The following is a 23,091-nucleotide window of genomic DNA, read 5'->3' on the forward strand; positions in this document are numbered from 1 at the left end:
AAATCGTTTAATGAAAATCCCATCTCTCTGCTATATATTTGTATACCTACAATGTTTCAACCTTGTGACAAATATTTGGCTAAATTTGGTTCCTACCTTATAGTAGATCCATGTGAATAATCAAAGGTAGGTCTAGCTTCAATTAACTCAAAAGTTATAAGCTATAAAATTGCTGGCCAAGTTCCTGACTTTAAATGGTTCAGGCTATTTTAAATCATATCGATGAAGAGTAAGACTAAATATCAATCTTCTGGATACTTAGTCTACGAGAGAGCAGTGGTTAAGATTTCAAGCTAAATTTTTTAATATTCTCTACAGATATCCCTGCTGCTGTAGACTCAACTGTATACGGAGATTTGAAGTTTCCAGCAGCACATTGAATATAATGTTTTCCTTTTCTCACGTTCCTTTATGCCTTACTTCATCTGGCAAATAATTGGGGACAAGAACTATTGTTCTGTGGTTGTGTAAGAAGCTGGTTCTTGTAGAATGGGTGAGAGAAGAGGGCCATGGATTTTATTGTATTGATTTGGAGCTTAGACTTTGAAGTTTGATGCGACCTAAAGTCCTGGCTCTCACCCTGAGCCCAGGGCAAGTTCTTTAGCATCTCTATACTTTTGTTTGCTTATCTGTTAAATAAGGACAACACTAGTACCCATTTCACAAGGTTTTATAAGTATTAAATGAGGTAATGGATATAAAGTATGTAACTTGGTGCTTAGATAAATCAATGATTAGTAAATGTAAATTACTATTATTATTGTCACCACCTTTATTCCATATGCTCTATATATTCAAATCTCAGTGAAGCTCTAAGCAAAACATGGTGGAATAAAGGAACTATGAAAACTGTTGATGGAAAGAAAACCCAACCAGATAAATAACTTATTTCTACAAAATAAAGATCAGAAGCTTGATACATACTCATTAGGTAGGTTGACTATATAATTTATCATCCTAATTGGGACCCTTTGGAGACTGAAGGGAATGCTATTAGTAATTACTCCAGAACAAAAGCATAAACAAAAACCATCAATGGTTGAACCAGGAGTTAGGGTCACCCTTTTGTTAGCACACTCTGATTTCTGGTATTCTAAAATGAAAGAGACAGGAAAAACAACCTTCAGCTCTGAGATTTTCTATGTGTTATAATCCTTGTATCCCTGGGTAGTAGAGAGAAAATAGTCGAAGCCCCCCCAAATTACCAAGGTACAGTTAAACATATAGAAACACAGAATGAAATTCAAAATAATGAATTTGTAGAAAGGATGCAAATTTTAACATCAAAGCTGTGGGTCAAGTTCTAGTTTTGCATTTAAGTCGCCATGCTACTTGAGGAAGTCAGAATCTCTGACCCTTTGTCTATCACCTGTGGATAGGAATGATGGCGGTGATAATAATAAATATACCCAGTCATTAGGATATATAAAAAGCTGCATTATATATTATAAAGCAATAAACAACAGTTATTACCTGAACGAGTTATTTTGGGGAATTTCTTGAAAATCCTAACATGATTCTCTTCCTTTGAGATATGAAGAGAAAAGCAAGAAGCTTGTTTATGAAATGCAAGAACTCTAAGAATAATAGCAATACAGAAGTCTCTACCTTGCAATGGTGATTGCTGAGCTGATCCTAGAATCGTTTAGTTATTATTAAAACTTTATGTCCTTCAACAAAATGTGGAAACTGACTCAATAAATATCGTGGATTCACTTTTTCTTAAAGCATGTCTTAAAAATAATTAAACCAATAAGAAATAAATCCTTTTTTAAGAGACTGGGTTTTCAGTGGTTTAATTCAAACAGAACCTGTGGGTAGATTAGGGGGAATTAGGTAGAAATGTTTCCTGTGCCTCTATTTCTTCTAATTCCATGGTTTTCGATTCTACAAAATATTTGAATTGCCTAAGGGGCTTTTATTATTATTTATTTATTTATTTATTTATTTATTTATTTTGTTAACATCTTTATTGGAGTATAATCACTTTACAATGTCGTCTTAGTTTCTGCTGTATAACAAAGTGAATCAGCTATACTATACATATATCTCCATATCCCCTCCCTCTTTTGTCTCCCTCCCATCCTCCCTATCCCACCCCTCTAGGTGGTCACAAAGCACCGAGCTGATCTCCCTGTGCTATGCAGCTGCTTCTCACTAGCTATCTATTTTACATTTGGTAGTGTATATATGTCCATGCCGCTCTCTCACTTCATCCCAGCTTACCCTTCCCCCTCCCCGTGTCCTCAAGTCCATTCTCTACATCTGAATCCTGTCCTGCCTAAAGGGCTTTTAAACACTGAAGATCCCCTCCCTAACCAATTAAACTAAACCAATTAAATCCTAATCTCTGAGCTGTGGGGCCTGTGTTGGTATTTTGTGAAAACTACTGAGGTGATTCTGATGGGCAAGGGGAGGCTGATGTCTTGATTCAGTGGCCACATGTGAGAAGAAGACACCTTGGAGGAACATTTTATCCCTGTATCCCTCAAGGCATTGCTCCTTTAATCCACCTCCATCAACTCTTTCCTAACCCCTCAGGCCCCAGAATCCCAGCACCTTAAACTTCTCTTTCTCTTTACTTTGCTCTAATCAAATCCCATGAAAAGTAAAGTCTCTGATAAATCCATTCACATCAAAGGGTAATCGTTGATAAAACAAAGTATTCATCCTCCTAATGGTGTTTACATTTTAACAATGAATTGAACTTAAAGGTAAAGAAAGAACACATGGAAGGTGAAAATAGAGACATCAGGCCAGTATGTCAGGAAGTGATTTCTGAGCATTTCTGGACCTTCCCAGGATTCCAGAAATCACATCAAGGATGTGGTACTCCATTTGCCTGGGCCTAACTCTAAGAAGTTGATGTAGGTATCAGTTCATGGACAAAACAAATAGTCCAACTTAATGAACTAACATAATATGTGATTCATACTTTTCATTTCCCAAACACGTTGCGTGTTTTCATGTTATCGTCAATCCCATAACTCTGATGGAAAGTTAGGAACTGTTATTCTCATTTTACTTATGAGAAATGAGGCCAGAGAGGTGAAGTCATTCCTGCAGATACAGATAAAGGGTTGTCACCACAATCTGACTTCACGCCCCAGCTCTTCCCACGTTTCTTCTCCAAAGGTGATCATTGCTTTAGAAATGATTAAGGCCACAATAAAGGGAGTTCAGAACAACAAAAAAAGAAAACCTGTTAGAGAGGTTGGTAACCCCTGTAGAAGAAATTTAGAGCTTTTTCTTTTTTTGTTTTCTGTAATTTAAAGCCTGTTATCATGGGGAAATGCAAACAAGTTCAATCCAAAAAATATTTACTAGCGTATTCAACCTCTACTGTTTCTCCTGTCACTTCAGATGTCATGGGGACATCAGTAAGTACCCACAAGTTGCCCTTGGCAGGAAAAGCCTTTGTGGTGAAGTTGTAAGCGTCACAGTTAGTGCAATCTTATAAGGGCAGAAGCAAGAATCTGCATCATCTCAGGAGTAAAGAGGGAAGTGAGTGATTTGTATATTCTATATACCTACGCCAATCTGTTAAAGAACCTCTGGGTACACTTAATAATGTATTGGTTTGATATTTTAGAGAACATATCATCCATTCACCCAGGTGAATAGTTTATGCCAAACAAGTCATCTAGAATCTTGGCATATTGATCATTTTTAAGGATAACTCAGTGACTGGAAAATGAGTGGAAATAATTTGTTAGATGGCAAATTGTGTTCTTATTTTTTAATGATGATTTAGAATTTTGTATTTAGGCACCTGATACTGAATTTCTTAGTGTTCGTTGCTTAAAAACTTAGATTTTAAAATAACATAAGATGACCTATGTTTAGGTGTTAGATTACATTGTAAGATTAATGTGCCCATATAAGGATGGAAATTGCTAGAAGGAGTTATTTTGAAGGAAGAAGGAAGAGAAAAAGAGACAGAAAAGAGAAAGGAAGAGGAATAAAAAAAGAGTACCTGTTGAGCAAAAAATAAGTTTCTCACATCGTACCTTCCTTTTGTCCAAGAAAGATAAAAGTTAAGTTTGAAGAAGAAAAAATAGCTTCGATCTTGTTTCCAGTAGGAAAAAGGTGGATAGACAACCTAGATGGAAGACCCAGAGACAGAGTAAGCTTACTCTCAAGGAGAGAGGAAAAAGATGGTATAGAAAATGACAAAATTTAAGCAGTTGATATACGTAGATAGAAATGGAGCGTGTGGCAAATCCACAGAGAGTTTTGAAATGAGCAGGAAAAACAATTTCAAATTGTATAAAGACAAAAAGAGAGTAAAGTGGAAGTAATGTTGATTCGTCATGATGTAGCTTAAGCTACATCACTGAGCATGAGCTCGTAGCAGCAGCTAGAGGAGGAAACCATCGAGTAAGCAATGACAGAAATCTCAGTGATATATCGCAAAGCAAATGGCCTTAGGAAGGACCAGATGAGAACCAGACATCAGGGAGGATACTGGAATGAACAAGTGGCAGGGGGCCAGCCGTAAACGTGTTTAGTCTTGGTGGCAGTTGAGCCTTCAGTGACGACTCACAATCTTTATATGGGGGCAAAACATGAGCCTGATGCCCTTAAAAGTCAATTAAGTTCTTCAGCCCAAAGAAAAAAAACACACGTTACCCAATACGCAAACAGTGCTGAAAGTTCACTTCCTCTTAAAGCTACTCGCTCAGGATAGCATTACTCTATGGCCAGGCACTGAGGTCAGGAAGTAGTTTATTTTCACTGAAACTGAAGGAGGAAGTTAGAAAAACGGCTGCAACTAGATCAATTCGGAAAAGCCAGGTACGAATAAAGAGAGCAAGTTTTTACTTTCTCTTTTGAGAAGGCCAGCTGCGAGCTAAATTTTGCACACCAATAAAAGACAAAAACCCCAGCAGTATTCATCTATACTCAGTATGAAAGACGGAAGCTGAATTGGTAATGGAGGCTTTTCTGTGTCGGAGGGCAAAGTTAGCTGTAGGAGGCTATGGGGCTCTCAGTGAGACCACTTGAAAAACCGAAGAAAAATAGACGGAATAGATTGAATAACTGGATTTCTCCAAGTAGGAGTGGGTGAGTGGGGACCAGGGCAGGGGGAGGCCAGAGAGGGGAGGAGAGAAGGGAGAGTTGGGGGGAGGGGGAGGTTTTTAATGGAAGGCAGGGAATGGGGACAAAGGCAGAAAGAGCTGCTTGTTTAAAATCAGTATTCTTCAAAGCGGATGTCGTCTTTCCCCAGGGATATTCCGAGGGAGTCACAGGACCAGAGCTGCAGCATTCCTAACATCTGTTCAGCAAGGGCAGCTTTAGATTTGCAGCAAAACCTCTTCCTCTGCATCACTCCTTCCTTCTCTTATTTGGAATCATAAGGCCTGATTTCCTGCCCACCCTACATTCCAATCCCTTCCCACCTTCCCCTGAGTGCTTCCCTCCCTTCTTCAGTGTCCAGAAAAGTAAAAACGTCACCTGCTTCTCCTCCCAACAGCTGAATTATTCTTACACACTTTTATTTCGATAGCAAAGTGGTTCAAGGTGTGTTTCAGGGTTGTGGAAACCCTCAAAGGGATTATGGAATGAAAAAGTTTTGAGAACCATGCTCTAAATAAAGAATTGGAGATGAAAACCTGTCATAATGAAAAATTAAACTACCTCAAATAAAGCAAAGGATCAACCAATGCCTTGGCAAGCAAGGAGAGAAATTCATATACCGTGGGGCTGGTAATGAGCCAGTTTCTTGCCAATGTCTAAGCCTCTTTCTACCTGGCTAGGGAAATGCAAGGAAAGAATTTATAGCCATGCAATAAAACATGCAAGAATCAGAAAATAGAAGTTTGAATATGTTTATTTCTAAGTTTGAAATTTTTTGTCAGTAACTTCTACCCCAGGGCTAACTAAACCTACATGAATGAATGGGTATGATAACCCATAGCTCAGCAGACTACAAGGCCAGTCTGTGAAAGGTAATCATTCTCTATAAGCATTATTTAATTAGTTAAAATGGAGATAATACCTATATCATAGAGATGTAGTGAGGATTATGGTTAAAAACTAGGTATTATTTTTAAGTGCTTTCTATGTTTCAGGTAGTGTACTATATACTTTACATGCATTATCTTATTCCTACAACTGCCCTCTAAATAACTGCATGAAAGCATGAATGCATGCATGGATGCGTGGATGGAAAGAATTATCAGTTCCCACTTCTTTTTTTTTTTTTTTACTTTTCAGCCGCTCTACAAGACATGCAGGATCTTAGTTCCCTGAACAGGGATCAAACCTGTGCCCCCTGAAGTAGAAGCACAGAGTCTTAACCTCTGGACCGCCAGGGAAGTCCTCAGTTCCCACTTTAGAGATGAGAAAATGAGACCTAGATTAAATAATTTATACAAGGTTCCATGGTTATCTGGTTATCAGAAGAAGAGATAGATTCTACCTGACTCCAAATTCTTGCTCTGTATTATACTCTTACTTTATTATTCTGCTTTTTGTATCCTATACTTCCACTCTCTTTTTATTCTCCCCCTATCCTGAGAGTCCTACTGGCTGACTCTTACCCCTAACACAAGCACTAGGATTTTCAGATTGTCTTTTTTGTCTCTTCCTAAATCTTTTCTGATAAAAAGATCTGAAAATCTCTCTTATTCAACTCAGCAAAAAATAATGGGATAAGAGCAACATGCTAGGCACTGGGTTAGAGGCTAGAGAAGTAGAATAAAACATGATTCATTTTCTCAAATGATTCAGAAGCAATACATGAAGCTTAAAGTCTTGAATTTCGTCCCATCTCTCCAACTCTCCACCTCCTCAATCCTCAATCTCCAGCTTACTCTCCTCGCCCCTTCTCCCCCAAAACCCTGCCAAACTTTCTGTAGAAAGTGAAGAAATGCAGTAGGGTGATTGTTCAGCTTTGATAGACATGTCTATTTCTTTTGACATAGGGTCTTTTTGTTCTTCGGAAATCACACTCCTGAGATGGGCTCTTTCTCTGCCTGATTGGAAAAGATTTTATTTTCAAGGCTAATGGCCTGTGTGCTTCTAACTACCTTTGAATCAGAGCAATCATATTTTTCTACCACCCAGTGTTCAAAAGTCATGAAGAAATGTCCCCAACATATTTAGAAGCATAAGGTTTTCTGAATGAGGACTATACATGTACAAGGAAATCATGGTCTTCATAGAAGTATAGATGCTTGGGACAGAGGAAGACTTCGGATTCAGAAAGCCTGGTTTTTGAATGTCAGTTCTGCCTCTCACTAAGGATGGGATTGTGGACAAACTGATTAACTTCTCTGAGCATCATTTCCCTGTCTGTAAAATAATCGCTATAATACCTTTGTCTCAGAGTTTTTCCTAAAATCCAATAAGATAATTATGTACAACACTTAGACACATAAGTGGTCAATAAATGGTAGCTGTTATCACTAGTATTTTCTATGTGGAAATCATGTAATCAAAATTCTGAAAAGAGATTTAAGATAAACCTGTCCCTTTTGTCTTACTAAGTCCTTCTACACACGTGCTTTCTCTGCATTTTTACATCACACTTTTTTTTTAAGCCCATGGTGGACAACTAACCTCTGTATCCTGACACAGCCAGAATGTTTTTTTGCTTAGTGGACTTTAATTGCTACTGCATTACATTAGGATTCCCATGGAATTACTTATTATAGCCACACAGTGCCAGAATGAGTAATAATGAAATCTATTAGAATGGCTACCAAGGAAACTACATATGAGTTTCCATCCTGTAAAGTATTTGGCCACATGAAACCAACATCCAATGCCTAACAAGAGTAACATCCCAGGGATTTTATGACATCATGGACAGTGAGTAAGTAGTTTTACATAACAAATAGAAGCTTAAGTGACAATATAAATTTAGGTCCTACAATGCACTTCCTTTTTCAATAAATTAAAATTAAATTAAAGATATAATTTTTATATATCTTTAATCATTCATATATATCTTTTGATTTTAGTGAAGCCATAGAATAAATGAGTAACTAAAATTCATTGATACAATGTATGATTATGTAAAAATGTTAATTAGCTTTGTAATCTACACAGCAAACGTAGAGTACCAAGTCTACCATATATTTCTGCAAAAAGCACTGAAATAATGAATAAAATGTTAATACCTCCTCCTCTGATTGAATTGTTTCTTAGAAAATAATTTTAAAAATCTATAAATATCAATATATTCTATTGGTCTGTTTTAAAGTTAGCATATAAATTAACATTGCACTGATGGTTTCAGATCTTGGGATTCAGAAATAAGAAGTAATAAAAACTAGTACCATGCCGTGTATTGCTTGATTCCATAAAGATGTAAAAAGTATCTTCACATTTCAACAATATTGCAATTGGGTTTGTTCTGATATGGCATCACATTTTACTCATGTCGGATTCCCTGAATTTTGGTCCCCATTTGCCTGTGCTGCATGGCGACACTATACCCCCTGAATCACAGGAAGAGGCAGGTGAGCATCCAGAGGCAGAATGGGAGGGATTGGAAGGGATTAAAAGCAAACTCCATGAGAAATTAGGTTTGTTGGGTCAAATGCTGGTGGAGCCATTCTACAATTGTATTCAATCTGAAAAATGTATAACTTCAACGCACTATATTTAGATGGTACTATTTTGTGAAGTGGGTCAAGATCAGGCAACTCCCTGAATGTTTTGGTTTTGCTTTTGTTTTGTTTTCCAGGAGCAACCCTCCTCCCAGAATTTACAGGATAGCACAAATATAGATTAAAACGTTTCATACTTTTATGACTTCAGTTGGCTCTACACATCATTTACTCCATTTTTTTCAACTTCATGTACAGTTGTTTACATATCTGAAGGCACTGAGCTTATTTTGTGTAATCATGAAATATTATTTCTTAAAATGTCATTAATATAAATAATTTTTCTAATGTCACACCATATTTATATTATTTATGAATGTGAAGGATATTATTTCCATTTGTTTTAAAGGTGACAGAAACTGAGGTTAAGCATTTACAGCTGTCAAGTGAACAAATAGCAGCTAAAAGCCCAGAAATCTTTCCTTTAATCCCTCTCACTTTGTTATTAACATAAGGAAAGACTCAGTCATTTTCAGCTTTCTTCCTTTTCCCCCATTTGTGAATGGGGTGCACTTCTATTCTTGTCTTTCTTGCACTTTCTGCATCCCCATCAAATTTCAAAGCAGGAGACAGGAGGGAAGTATGCTAGTAACTGCGGGGGTTGGAGGGGTGCAGAAATTGCACTCAGTGGAGAGTGGATCTCTTGAGCATGTTGGCATTTCTAGTAATTTTCTCACTCTATTCTCCCATTTACTTCCTATCACTCTGCTTAAGCAAATCTCTTTGAGGGAAACCCTAGGACTCAGGAAAGAGAGCCTAGGTCTTCACGTTGGAGAGATCTGTCCTAGAGTCTCAGAGCCACCCACTTCCTCATCTTTAAAATGAAGGTAACATACTTATTTCTTACAAGCACTATTACAAGCACTAAATATCATAACTAGTTAGGCAGCAAAAAACACCCAATCCTTACTCATAGTAAGAATTTAACAAATGCAGTTGTTAAATGGCTCATAACTGTTATCTTCACCCCCATCTCCACAAGCCCCCACCCACCCTGACCCACCTGTTCTCCCCTCACAGAAGGCCACTCTCCATACATCAGCCAGGCCTCTCCAGTTGCATCACTCTTTCAACAAATATTTGTCAAACAAACATTACTATGTTCAAGGCACCGTGTAGAGAATTGCAGAAAACACCACTGTGTATGGAACCTTTAAATAGTCAACACACCTCTATGCCAGGTCCCAGACCAGGTGGTAGCTGAGCTTAGGCAAGTCCCTTCACTTTCCTGAGACTGACTCCACATATTTACATTGATCTTAACACTATCTTTGTTTTAATATTATCTTTTCTATTTCATTACATTATTATATACATCAGATAACATAAATTATGAGACTAGATTGTTCAAAACTATAGCAAGTAAGCCATGAAATGTTTGGTGTAAATGTAACATATATATCACAACTGTGATTAGTCTGGGAGAATTTTGCCCTCTCTATAGGGATATGTAGCTCGTGCTTCCTTTTTTTTTTTTTTTTTTTAATAATCTGCCTTAATATCTCAAGGCAGTTTTGTTTTTTTTTTTTAATTAATTTAGTTATTTTTGGCTGTGTTGTGTCTTCGTTTCTGTGCGACGGCTTTCTCTAGTTGCGGCAAGTGGGGACCACTCTTCATCGCGGTGCGCGGGCCTCTCTTGTTGCGGAGCACAGGCTCCGGACGCGCAGGCTCAGTAGTTGTGGCTCACGGGCCCAGTTGCTCCGCGGCATGTGGGATCTTCCCAGATCAGGGCTCGAACCCGTGTCCCCTGCATTGGCAGGCAGAATCTCAACCACTGCGCCACCAGGGAAGCCCTCGTGCTTCTTTAATTTCATCTTTTTATCCAAATTCTAATTCTTACTCATATAGGGCTTTTGAAGAACTGACCCTGCCTCAAAATGTGGGACACTCTCCCCTCTTATTATCACCTCATGAAAGTCTAATGAGGTGTGGAGGGAAAAAGGGTCATGTGTTGGCCTTTAGATCTATTCCATATACATTGTTGGAAGCAGTGTTTTAATACCAGAATGAAGACGAGCTTGCAAAATAAAGTTACTTTCTAAAATTCTTTAAAGAATAGGGCTTCATGGGATGAAATATGAGTTTCACTCTTTGTATGTCACTACATTTTCCTTCTGATTTTACCCAAGTGTTCTGCTGTTGGGCTCCAGTTAGCATCTGAATCCAACACTTTACCCAGTCCATGTAGACTGGTTGGATTAGGTGAAGGGAAGTCCCATCAAGATAAAGTTGCCCTAAGGGGCACAAAAGGGCATTACAGAGAAGTCAGGTAAGCCATGAATGGAGTCTTCTGTGTGAAATAAATTAACTACAAAAGGCCCCAGGTGGCTTTTCCTATCTTCCAAGAATTAACAATGTTTCATTGTTATTGAAAACTTATGGGATTTTTTCTTTTTTTAATGACAGAATGAATGTTAAATATACAACATATAATTTATTCCATCCTGGCAGGAAATTGCCTTCAGTTTTCTCTGGGGAACCGTGCAAACATCTGGATAATATTGAAATCTTTTAATATAAAAGAGTAGTAATTACCCCCAAACTTACTACTTCCCACATTTATTTCCTCTTTTTCAACAATTAGGAATTTATTTCTTTCTCAATGAGGATTTAAAGACTGCTTATGAAGGAATTAATTTTGCAATGCATCTGCAAAGAACACAGTTCTTTTAGCCTGGTCCCATGGAAATTCACAGAAAGTTAATTTTTACCATTTTTCTTCAAGGCAGCCAAATTTCCTTATTTTACAGATGTTCATTTTTTAAAAATTTTGCCAACATAGTTTCCTTTGGTTTTGAATGTTGTGCTGAAATGTCTTTTTAATGTAATGAGCAGTATTACATGGCTATTTATATTTAGCTTTGATTCTCATTCATCACCAGCCTATGGAAGAATTTTGACAAGCAATGTACAAATGTGACATGGGTACAAAAGCATATCTCAGAGGTCTGGAATCTCTGGGTGAATGCCATGCTCCGTATAGTGCTGCATAACTCTGGAGGAGAATTTCCAATAAGTTACATGGGATATGAAACTAGCCTTGACATTTTGCTCCATAATACTTTTTTGCTTCTCAGAAAGCAGTGTGAGTTCTTTCCTCTCACTTTTTCCCTATATTCCTTTCTTTTCTTATGTGTTCTTGAGTGTTGGTTCTTTATTCTTTTACTCAACTCACGCTATTTTTTTTAATAGTTTAGTTGGTAAAATGTTAATTAACCTCAAGTAATTTTCTTTCTTCTATTGCTATGTCTGAGCATTTTTGATTTTTGTTTGTTTTGTCTCCTTGTTAATAGTATACCTAGAGCTGTGTTATTTCCCCATATAGCCTACATTTGAGTTCATTTATTCTCCTTGTGTTGGTTTTAGTGTTCTATGTTGAATTACAAGGACCTTGAAGGGAGAGAAAAAGCTGAGTAGTCCAGCTGGTTGCTGAGTCACCAGCTTCATTTTGTTAAGAATGCAGTTTTTGAACTTTGCCAAGTCTACTAATCTTTTTGGACCCCAATTTCTGATCTGAAATAATAATTTATATGTTCTGTGAATGGGTTCACTATGGTAATTAGTCATTCCTTCTAAAGTTTCTGAAGATGTAAATTATACTTAATGCTTACTAGCTTAGAATATTTAATGATACCAATATATGCCTAGCACTGTGCTGTGTACTGGGTGTACAAAGATGAATTAGGATCCCTTTCCTCCAGGACTGTTTTGAGAAACAGTTTCATGTAGAAGGATAGTTTGAATAGACCATAAGAAAGGCTTTACATTACAATTACACCACATTACCAGTTAGTGTTAAATATGTTTGTGTACCATGGCATGATTTTTAACATTCTATATTGCAATAATTGTAAATTAGAGAAGAGAAATAAATTTCCAACATAATCTAGTCTTTCTAGATTCAAGCACAATTATCCAAACAACTCTGAACAAATTTTATCCAGTTAATACCAATCATCAAATTTATATTTTTAAAAATTGTCCTATATCTAATAAGTATTGACTTCTGCTACATTTTAATTCACATATTACCTGTTTTAAATATAGAGAAGGGAAGAGGGAATTAACATTTGTTGAACACCTATCACATGCCCACTATGATGCTAAGTGTTTTAAGAGCATTATTTCAATCAGTACTCAGAATAATTCTCCAAGGTAGATATTGTTATCTCTAATTTAAGAATATGAGAAGTTAGACTGAGAGATCAGGTGATCTGTCCAAGGTTACCCAACCAGAAAATATTAGTCAATATTCACACCCAGGGTCATTCACTCCAAAACCCATGCTTGCTCTGCTACACCACATCCCTACCCCAAAGGAAACCCAGAGAATGGGAGTACAAACAGTCCTTTAAAGATATTGTAGGACACTGGTGGCCTCTGAACTAACTGCCTCACCATACAGATGAAGAATATGAGGCCTGGAGAGTTTAAATGACTTGCCAGAATTCATCCTGCTAGTTGATGTCAGAGATTGGAGTGGGCATTATTTTTTTTCTAGGACAAGTCCATGCTCGGGAACATTCTGTTTGAAAATGAAAGAATGAACTGCCTGCTTCAGGAAATGCTTAAACAGAAACGTGGTGATCAAAAATATTATAGAAGCACTTTTCAATGGATGGAAGTTTGGATTGGAAGACCTAAAAGCTCCCTTCCATCTCTCGCATTCACTGAGGCTGTATAATTAAATATACTTTTCCATTATCTTTTCTTCAATTAAAAATAACTTACTAAATAATTTTCCTATTCTCCTCAAGATATATACTTTTTAAAATAGGCTTTATTTTTTAGGGCAGGTTTAGTTTCACAGGAAATTTGAGCAGAAGGTACAGAGATTTCCCATATACCTTCAGCTCCCACACATGCATGGCCTCCTCATTATCAACTTCCCCTACTGGAGTGATACATTTGTTACAATTGATGCACCTACATGACACATTATTATTACTCAAAGTCCATAGTTTACATTACAGTTCTCTCTTGGTATTGTGCAGGCTATGGGTTTTGACTAGTGTATATGACCTGTATCCACCAGTATGGTGTCATACTGATGAGTTTCACTGCCTTAAAAATCCTCTGTGCTCCACCTATTCATCTCTCCCCCTCCACTCCCAACCTCTGGCAAACACTGATCTTTTTACTGTCTCCATAGTTTCTCCTTTTCCAGAATGTCATACCTTTGGAATCCTGCAGTATATACAGCCTTTTCAGACTGGCTTCTTTCACTCAGTAACATTCATTTATGGTTCTCCATGTCTTCTCATGGCCTGATAGCTCATTTCTTTTCAGTGCTGAATAATATTCTATTGTCTGGATGGACCACAGTTTATTAATCCATTCACCTACTAAAGGACATCTTGGTTGCTTCCAAGATTTTACAATTATAAATAAAGCTGCTATAAACATCTGTGTGCAGGTTTTTGAGCAGAGGTAAGTTTTCAGATCCTTTGAGTAAATACCAAGGAGTGTGATTGATGGATAACATGGTAAGAGTATGTTCAGATTTGTAAGAAATTGCCAAATTGTCTTCTAAAGTGGCTAGACCATTTTGCATTCCCACCAGCAATGAATGAGAGATCCTGTTGCTCCACATCCTTGCCAGCACTTGATGTCAGTGTTCTGGATTTTGGCTGTTTTAATAGGTATGTAATGGTATCTCACTGTTTTAATTTGCATTTCCCTGATAACATACAATGTGGAGCATCTTTTCATGTGCTTATTTGCCATCTATATATCTTCTTTGGTGAGATATCTGTTAAGGTCTTTGGCCCATTTATAAATTGTGTTGTTTTCTTATTGTTGAGTTTTAATATTCTTTCATATATTTTGGATAGCAGTCCTTTATCAGATATGTCTTTTGCAAATATTTAATCCTAGTTTGTGGCTTGTCTTATTCTCTTGACATTGTCTTTTGTAGAGCAGATGTTTTTAATTTTAATGAAATCCAGCTTATCAATGATTTCTTTCATGGATCATGCCTTTGGTGTTGGATCTAAAACGTCATCACCATACCCAAGGTCATCTAGGTTTCTTCCTAGGTTATCGTCTAGAAGTTTTATACTTTTCTGTTTTACATTTAGACTACTTTAATTTTTGTGAAAAGTGTACAGTCCAAGTTAAAATTCATTTATTTGCATGTGAATGTTCAAATGTTCCAACACCATTTGTTGAAAGTACTGTTTTTGCTCCATTGTATTGTCTTTGTTCCTTTGTCAAATACCAGAGAACTATATTAAATCGTTCTATTTCTGGTCTCTCTTGCCAATAACATACTGTCTTGATTAACTTTATAGTAAGTCTGAAGTCTGGTAGTGTCAGTCCTCCAATTTCGTTCTTCTCCTTCAATATTGTGTTGCCTATTCTGGGACTTTTGCCTCTCCATATAAACTTTAGAATTCGTTTGTAGATATTCACAAAATAACTGGCTGGGATTTTGATTGGGATTACATGGAATCTATAGACCAAATTGTTAAGAACTAATATCTTAATATTGTCTTCCTATCCATGAACATGAGATAGCTCTCCATTTTATAGTTCCTCTTTGACATTTTTCTTCAGAGTTTTTGGTTTTCCTTATACAGATCATGTACATATTTTGTTAGATTTATAACTAAGTATTACATTTTGGGGGGGTGCTAATTTAAATAGTGTTAAGTTTTTAATTTCAAATTTTACTTGTTCATTGCTGTTGTATAGGAAAGTGATTGACTTGTATGTATTAACTTTGTATCCTGCAATCTTGCTATAATCACTCTTTAGTTCCAGAAAATTTTTTATTGATTTGTTCAGATTTTCTTTGTAGATGATCATGTCATCTGTGAACAAAGTATCATTTATTCCTTCCCAATCTGTATACGTTTTATTTCTTATTATGTACTTGTTGCTATATCTAAGACTACCAATATGACATTGAAAAGCAGTGGTGAGAGAGGACATCCTTACCTTGTTCCAGATCTTAGTAGAAAATCTTCAAGCTTCTCCCATTAAATATCATGTTGGCTATTAGTTTTTTTTGTAGATATCTTTATCAAGTTAAGGATGTTCCCCTCTATTTCTAGTTTATTAAGAGGTTTTATCATGAATCAGTGTTGGATTTTGTCACGTGCTTTCTCTGCATTTTTTTATATAATCCATGTAAGTTTTCTTTTTTAATCTATTGATGTGCTGAGTTACAAAAATTGATTTTCAAATGTTGAAAGAGCCTTGCATACCTTGATTATGTCCCACTTGATCATGGTGTATAATTCTTTTTGTACATTTCTGATTTCAATTTGCTAATATTTAGTCAAGGATTTTTGCATCTATGTTTAAGAAAGATCTTAGTTCGTGGTTTTCTTATGGTTTTGTCTGTTTTTCGGTATTAAGGTGATACTGGCCTCATAGAATGAGATAGGAAGTATTCCCTCTGCTTCAATCTTCTGAAAGAAAATGTAGGAAAATGGTACAATTTTTTCCTTAAATGTTGGTAGAATTCACCAGTGAATCCAGCTGGGCCTGGTACTTTCTGTTGTAGAGGTTATTAATTATTGATTAGATTCTTTAATAGTTATGTCTATTCAGATCGTCTACTTCTCCTTTGTGCTTTGGCAGTTTGTGTCTTTGTAGGCATTAGCCCATTTCACCTAAGTTACCAAATTTGTGTGCATAGAGTTGTTCATATTATTCTTTCATGATTCTTTTAATGTCCATGGGATCTGTAGTGATGTCCCTCTTTCATTTCTGACACAATTTGTGTCCTCTCCTTTTTTCTTAGCCCAGCTAAGGAGGCTTATCCATTTTGTTGGTCTTTTCAAAGCCTTTGGTTTTGTTGCTTTTCTATATTGATTTCCTGTTTTAGGTTTTATTAATTTCTGCTCTAATATATTTTCTTCTGCTTATTTTGGATTGAATTTTCTCTTCTTTTTCTAGTTTCTTAAGGTGGAAACTTTAATTATTGATTTTAGATTTTTCTTCTTTTCTAATACACGCATTCACTGTTATAAATTCCCCCTCTAAGCACTGCTTTTGCTGTACACCACAAATTTGGTGTTGTACTTTCATTTAGTTTAAAACATTTATTTTATCTCAAGATTTCTTCTTATGCTATATAGAAGTGTGTTGTTTAATCTGCATATATTTTTGGGTTTTCCAGTTATCTTTCTGCTATTGATTTCTAGTTTAATTCCACTGTGGTTTGAGAGGAGGCATTCTATGATTGTTATTCTCTTACATTTTTTAAGGTGTGTTTATGGCCCCAGATGTGGTCTATCTTGGTGAATGTTCCATGTGAGCTTGAGGGAAAAAAATGAATATTCTGCTGTTGTTGGATAAAGTAGTCTATAGAGGTCAATTATTGCTGGTTGATTGACAGTGTTTTGAGTTCAACTATGTGTTTACTGATTTTCTGTTTGCTGAATTGGTCCATTTCCAATAGAAGGGTATTGAAGACTCCAACTATAGTAGTGGACTCATCTATTTCAACTTGTAGTTCTATCAGTTTTTGCCCCCTATGGTTTGATGCTCTGTTGTCAGAAACATACACATTAAGGATAATTATGTCTTCTCGGAGAATTGACCCATTTAGCATTATGTAATGCCCCTTTTTATTCCTGATAATTTCCTTACTCTGAAGTCTGCTCAGTCTAAAATTAATATACCTACTGCTTTTTTTGGTTTGTGGTATCGTGAAATGCCTTTCTCTACCCATTTAATTTTAATGTATATGTCTTTAGATTTAAAGTGGATTTCTTGTAGACAGCATATAGTCAGGTCTTTTTTTTTTTTTTCAAGTCTTTATTGAATTTGTTACAATATTGCTTCTGTTTTATGTTTTGGTTTTTTGGCCATGAGGCCTGTGGTATCTTAGCTCTCCAATGAGGGATCGAACCCACACCCCCTGCATTGGAAGGTGAAGTCTTAACCACTGGACAACCAGGGAAGTCCCTAATTGGGTCTTGTTCTTTGATCCCCTCTGATAATCTCTATCTTTTATTTGGTGCAATGAGACCATTGATGTTCAAAGTGATTATTGATAGGGCTGAAAGAATATCTACCATATTTGTTACTGTTTTGTATTTGTTGCCTTTGTTTTTTGTTTCTATGTTTGCCTTCCATTTTATTTGCTCTTTGTGGTGTTTTTTTTTTAAACACCTTTATTGGAGTATAATTGCTTTCAAATGCTGTGTTAGTTTCTGCTTTATAACAAAGTGAATAAGCTATACATATACATATGTCCCCATATCTCCTCCTTCTTGCATCTCCCTCCCACCCTCCCTATCACACCCCTCTAGATGGTCACAGAGCACCAAGCTGAACTCCCTGTGCTATGTGGCTGCTTCCCACTAGCTATCTATTTTACATTTGGTAGGATATATTAGTCCTGCAACTCTCTCACTTTGTCTCAGCTTACCCTTCTCCTTCCCCGTGTCCTCAAGTCCATTCTCTACATCTGCATCATTATTCCTGTCCAGCCCCTAGGTTCTTCATAACCTTTTTTTAAAAATTTTAGATTCCGTATATATGTGTTAGCATATGGTATTTGTTTTTCTCCTTCTCACTTACTTCACTCTGTATGACAGACTCTAGGTCCATCCACCTCACTACAAATGACTCAGTTTCGTTTCCTTTTGTGGCTGAGTAATATTCCATTGTATATATGTGCCACATCTTCTTTATCCATGCATCTGTCGATGGACACCTAGGTTGCTTTGATATCCTGGTTATTGTAAATAGAGCTGCAATGAATATTGTGGTACATGACTCTTTTTGAATTATGCTTTTCTCAGGGTATATGCCCAGTAGTGGGATTGCGGGGTCGTATGGTAGTTCTAGTATTAGTTTTTAAGGAAACTCCATACTGTTCTGCATAGTGGCTGTATCAATTTACATTCCCACCACCAGTGCAAGAGGGTTCCCTTTTCTCCACACCTTCTCCAGCATTTATTGTTCGTAGAATTTTTGATGATGGCCATTCTGACCGGTGTGAGATGGTATCTCATTGTAGTTTTGATTTTCATTTCTCTAATGATCAGTGATGTTGAGCATCCTTTAATGTGTTTGTTGGCTGTCTGTATATCTTCTTTGGAGAAATGTCTATTTAGGTCTTCTGCCCATTTTTGGATTGGGTTTTTTTTTTTTTTTTGACATTGAGCTGCATGAGCTGCTTGTAACTTTTGGAGATTAATCCTTTGTCAGTTGTTTCATTTGCAAATATTTTCTCCCATTCTGAGGGTTGTCTTTTCGACTTGTTATGGTTTCCTTTGCCGTGCAAAAGCTTTTAGTTTCATTAGATCCCATTTGTTTATTTTTGTTTTTATTTCCATTTCTCTAGAAGGTGGGTCCAAAAGGATCTTGCTGTGATTTATGTCATAGAGTGTTCTGCCTATGGTTTCCTCTAAGAGTTTTATAGTGTCTGGCCACCTTAAATTTAGGTCTTTAATTCATTTTGAGCTTATTTTTGTGTATGGTGTTAGGGAGTGTTCTAATTTCATTCTTTTACATGTAGCTGTCCAGTTTTCCCAGCACCACTTATTGAGGAGGCTGTCTTTTCTCCATTGTATATTCTTGCCTCCTTTATCAAAAGCAAGGTGACCATATGTGCTTGGGTTCATCTCTGGACTTTCTATCCTGTTCCATTGATCTATATTTCTGTTTTTGTGCCAGTACCATACTGTCTTGACTACTGTAGCTTTGTACTATAGTCTGCAGTCAGGAAGCCTGATTCCTCCAGCTCCGTTTATCTTTCTCAAGATTGTTTTGGCTATTTGGGGTCTTTTGTGTTGCCATACAAATTGTGAAATTTTTTGTTCTAGTTCTGTGAAAAATGCCATTGGTAGTTTGATAGGGATTGCGTGAAATCTGTAGATTGCTTTGTGAGGTAGAGTCATTTTCAAAATGATATTTCTTCCAATCCAAGAACATGGTATATCTCTCCATCTGTTTGTATCATTTTTAATTTCCTTCATCAGTGTCTTATAGTTTTCTACATAGAGGTCTTTTGTCTCCTTAGGTAGGTTTATTCCTAGGTATTTTATTCTTTTTTGCAATGGTAAATGAGAGTGTTTCCTTAATTTCTCTTTCAGATTTTTCATCACGGTTGTATAGCAATGCAAGAGATTTCTGTGCATTAATTTTGTATTCTGCTACTTTACCAAATTCATTGATCAGCTCTTGTAGTTTTCTGGTAGTGTCTTTAGGATTCTCTATGTATAGTATCATGTCATCTGCAAACAGTGACAGCTTTACTTCTTCTTTTCTGATTTGGATTCCTTTTATTTCTTCTCTGATTGCTTTGGCTAAAACTTCCAAAACTATGTTGAATAATAGTGGTGAGAGTAGGCAACCTTGACTTAGTCCTGATCTCAGTGGAAATGGTTTCAGTTTTTCACCATTGAGAATGATGTTGGCTGTGGGTTTGTCATATATGGCCTTTATTATGTTGAGGTAAGTTCCCTCTATGCCTACTTTCTAGAGAGTTTTTATCATAAATGTGTTGCATTTTGTCAAAAGCTTTTTCTGCATCTATTGAGGTGATCATATGGTTCTTCTCCTTCAATTTGTTAATATGGTGTATCACATTGAATGATTTGCATATATTGAAGAATCCTTGCATCCCTGGGATAAACCCCACTTGATTGTGGTGTATGATCCTTTTAATGTGCTGTTGGATTCTGTTTGCTAGTATTTTGTTGAGGATTTTTGCATCTATGTTCATCAGTGAAATTGACCTGTAGTTTTCTTTCTTTGTGACATCTTTGTCTGGTTTTGGTATCAGGGTGATGGGGGCCTTGTAGAATGAGTTTGGGAGTGTTCCTCCCTCTGCTATATTTTGGAAGAGTTTGAGAAGGATAGGTGTTAGCTCGTCTCTGAATGTTTGATAGAATTCACCTGTGAAGCCATCTTGTCCTGGGCTTTAAACAAAAGAAGGAAGATTTTAAATCACAGTTTCAATTTCAGTGCTTGTGATTGGTCTTTTCATATTTTCTATTTCTTCCTGGTTCAGTCTTGGAAGGTTGTGCATTTCTAAGAATTTGTCCATTTCTTCCAGATTTTCCATTTTATTGGCATAGAGTTGCTTGTAGTAATCTCTCATGATACTTTGTATTTCTGCAGTGTCAGTTGTTACTTCTCCTTTTTCATTTCTTATTCTGTTGATTTGAGCCTTCTCCTTTTTTTTCTTGATGACTCTGGCTAATGGCTTATCAATTTTGTTTATCTTCTCATAGAACCAGCTTTTAGTTTTATTGATCTTTGCTATCGTTTCCTTCATTTCTTTTTCATTTATTTCTGATCTGATCTTTATGACTTCTTTCCTTCTGCTAACTTTGGGGGTTTTTGTTCTTCTTTCTCTAATTGCTTTAGGTGTAAGATTAGGTTGTTTATTTGAGATGTTTTTTGTTTCTTGAGGTAGGATGTATTTCTATAAACTTCCCTCTTAGAACTGCTTTTGCTGCATCCCATAGGTTTTGGGTCGTTGTGTTTTCATTGTCATTCGTTTCTAGGTATTTTTTCATTTCCTCTTTGATTTCTTCAGTTATCTCTTGGTTATCAGGTGGTGTATTGTTTAGCCTCCACGTATTTGCATTTTTTACAGATTTCTTCCTGTGATTGATGTCTAGTCTCATAGCATTGTGGTCAGAAAAGATACTTGATACGATTTCAATTTTCTTAAATTTACCAAGGCTTGATTTGGGACCCACGATATGACCTATCCTGGAGAATGTTCCATGAGCACTTGAGAAGAAAGTGTATTCTGTTGATTTGTATGGAGTATCCTATAAATATCAATTAAGTCCATCCTGTTTAAGGTGTCATTTAAAGCTTGTGTTTCCCTATTTATTTTCACTTTGGATGATCTGTCCATTGGTGCAAGTGGGGCGTTCAAGTCCCCTACTATGATTGTGTTAATGTCGATTTCCCCTTTTATGGCTCTTAGCCTTTGCCTTATGCATTGAGGTGCTCCTATATTGGGTGCATAAATTTTTACAATTGTTATATCTTCTTCTTGGATTGATCCCTTGATCATTATGTAGTGTCCTTCTTTGTCTCTTGTAATAGTCTTTATTTTAAAGTAAATTTTCTCTGATATGAGAAGTGCTACTCCAGCTTTCTTTTGATTTCCATTTGCATGGAATATCTTTTTCCGTCCCCTCACTTTCAGTCTGAATGTGTCCCTAGGTCTGAAGTGGGTCTCTTGTAGACAGCGTATATACGGGTTTGTTTTTGTATCCATTCAGCCAGTCTATGTCTTTTGGTGGGAGCATTAATCCATTTACATTTAAGGTAATTATCGATATGTATGTTCCTGTTACCATTTTCTTAATTGTTTTGGGTTTGTTATTGTAGGTCTTTTCGTTCTCTTGTATTTCCTGCCTAGAGAAGTTCCTTTAGCATTTGTTGTAAAGCTGGTTTGGTGGTGTTGAATTCTCTTAGCTTTTGCTTCTCTGTAAAGGTTTTAATTTCTCCGTCGAATCTCAGTGAGATCCTTGCTGGGTAGAGTAATCTTGGTTGTAGTTTCTTCCCTTTCATCACTTTAAATATGTCCTGCCACTCCCTTCTGGCTTGCAGAGTTTCTGCTGGAAGATAAGCTGTTAACCTCATGGGGATTCCCTTGTATGTTATTTGTTGTTTTTCCCTTGCTGCTTTTAATATTTGTTCTTTTTATTTAAGTTTTTGATAGTTTGATTAATATGTGTCTTGGTGTGTTTCTCCTTGGATTTATCCTCTATGGGAGTCTCTGCACTTCCTGGACTTGATTGATTCTTTCCTTTCCCATATTAGGGAAGTTTTCAACTATAATCTCTTCAAATATTTTCTCAGTCCCTTTCTTTTTCTCTTCTTCTTCTGGGACCCCTGTAATTTGAATGTTCGTGCATTTAATGTTGTCCCAGAGGTCTCTGAGACTGTCCTCATTTCTTTTCATTCTTTTTTCTTTATTCTGCTCTGCGGTAGTTATTTCCACTATTTCATCTTCCAGGTCACTTATCCGTTCTTCTGTCTCAGTTACTCTGCTATTGATTCCTTCTAGAGAATTTTTAATTTCATTTATTGTGTTGTTCATCACTGTTTTTTTGCACTTTAGTTCTTCTAGGTCTTTGTTAAATGTTTCTTTTATTTTCCCCATTTTTTCCAAGATTTTGGATGATCTTTACTATCATTACTCTGAATTCTTTTTCAGGTAGACTGCCTATTTCTTCTACATTTTTTTGGTCTGGTGGGTTTTTACCTTTCTCCTTCATCTGCTGTGTGTTTCTCTGTCTTCTCATTTTGCTTAACTTACTGTGTTTGGGGTCTCCTTTTTGCAGCCTGCAGGTTCATAGTTCCCGTTGTTTTTGGTGTCTGCCCCCAGTGGCTACGTTTGGTTCAGTGTGTTGTGTAGGCTTCCTGTTGGAGGGGTCTAGTGCCTGTGTTCTGGAGGATGAGGCTGGATCTTTACTTTCTCATGGGCAGGACTGTGTGTTTTGTGGTGTCTGTGACCTTAGTATGATTTTAG

The 23,091-nt window shown here is 36.6% G+C and overlaps 1 long non-coding RNA gene across 1 annotated transcript in view; it reads left to right on the forward strand.

Moving 5' to 3' along the window:
- Nucleotides 1-4,714: 4,714 nt before the first annotated feature.
- Nucleotides 4,715-23,091, forward strand: part of LOC133092338 (uncharacterized) — a 37,909-nt gene continuing 19,532 nt past the window's right edge. Inside the window, exon 1 of the long non-coding RNA XR_009701042.1 lies at nt 4,715-4,797. This is a non-coding gene — a long non-coding RNA (uncharacterized LOC133092338). The remainder of the gene's footprint in view (nt 4,798-23,091) is intronic.

This window comes from Eubalaena glacialis, chromosome 5 (assembly GCF_028564815.1).
Source record: "Eubalaena glacialis isolate mEubGla1 chromosome 5, mEubGla1.1.hap2.+ XY, whole genome shotgun sequence".
Lineage (NCBI taxonomy): Eukaryota > Metazoa > Chordata > Mammalia > Artiodactyla > Balaenidae > Eubalaena > Eubalaena glacialis.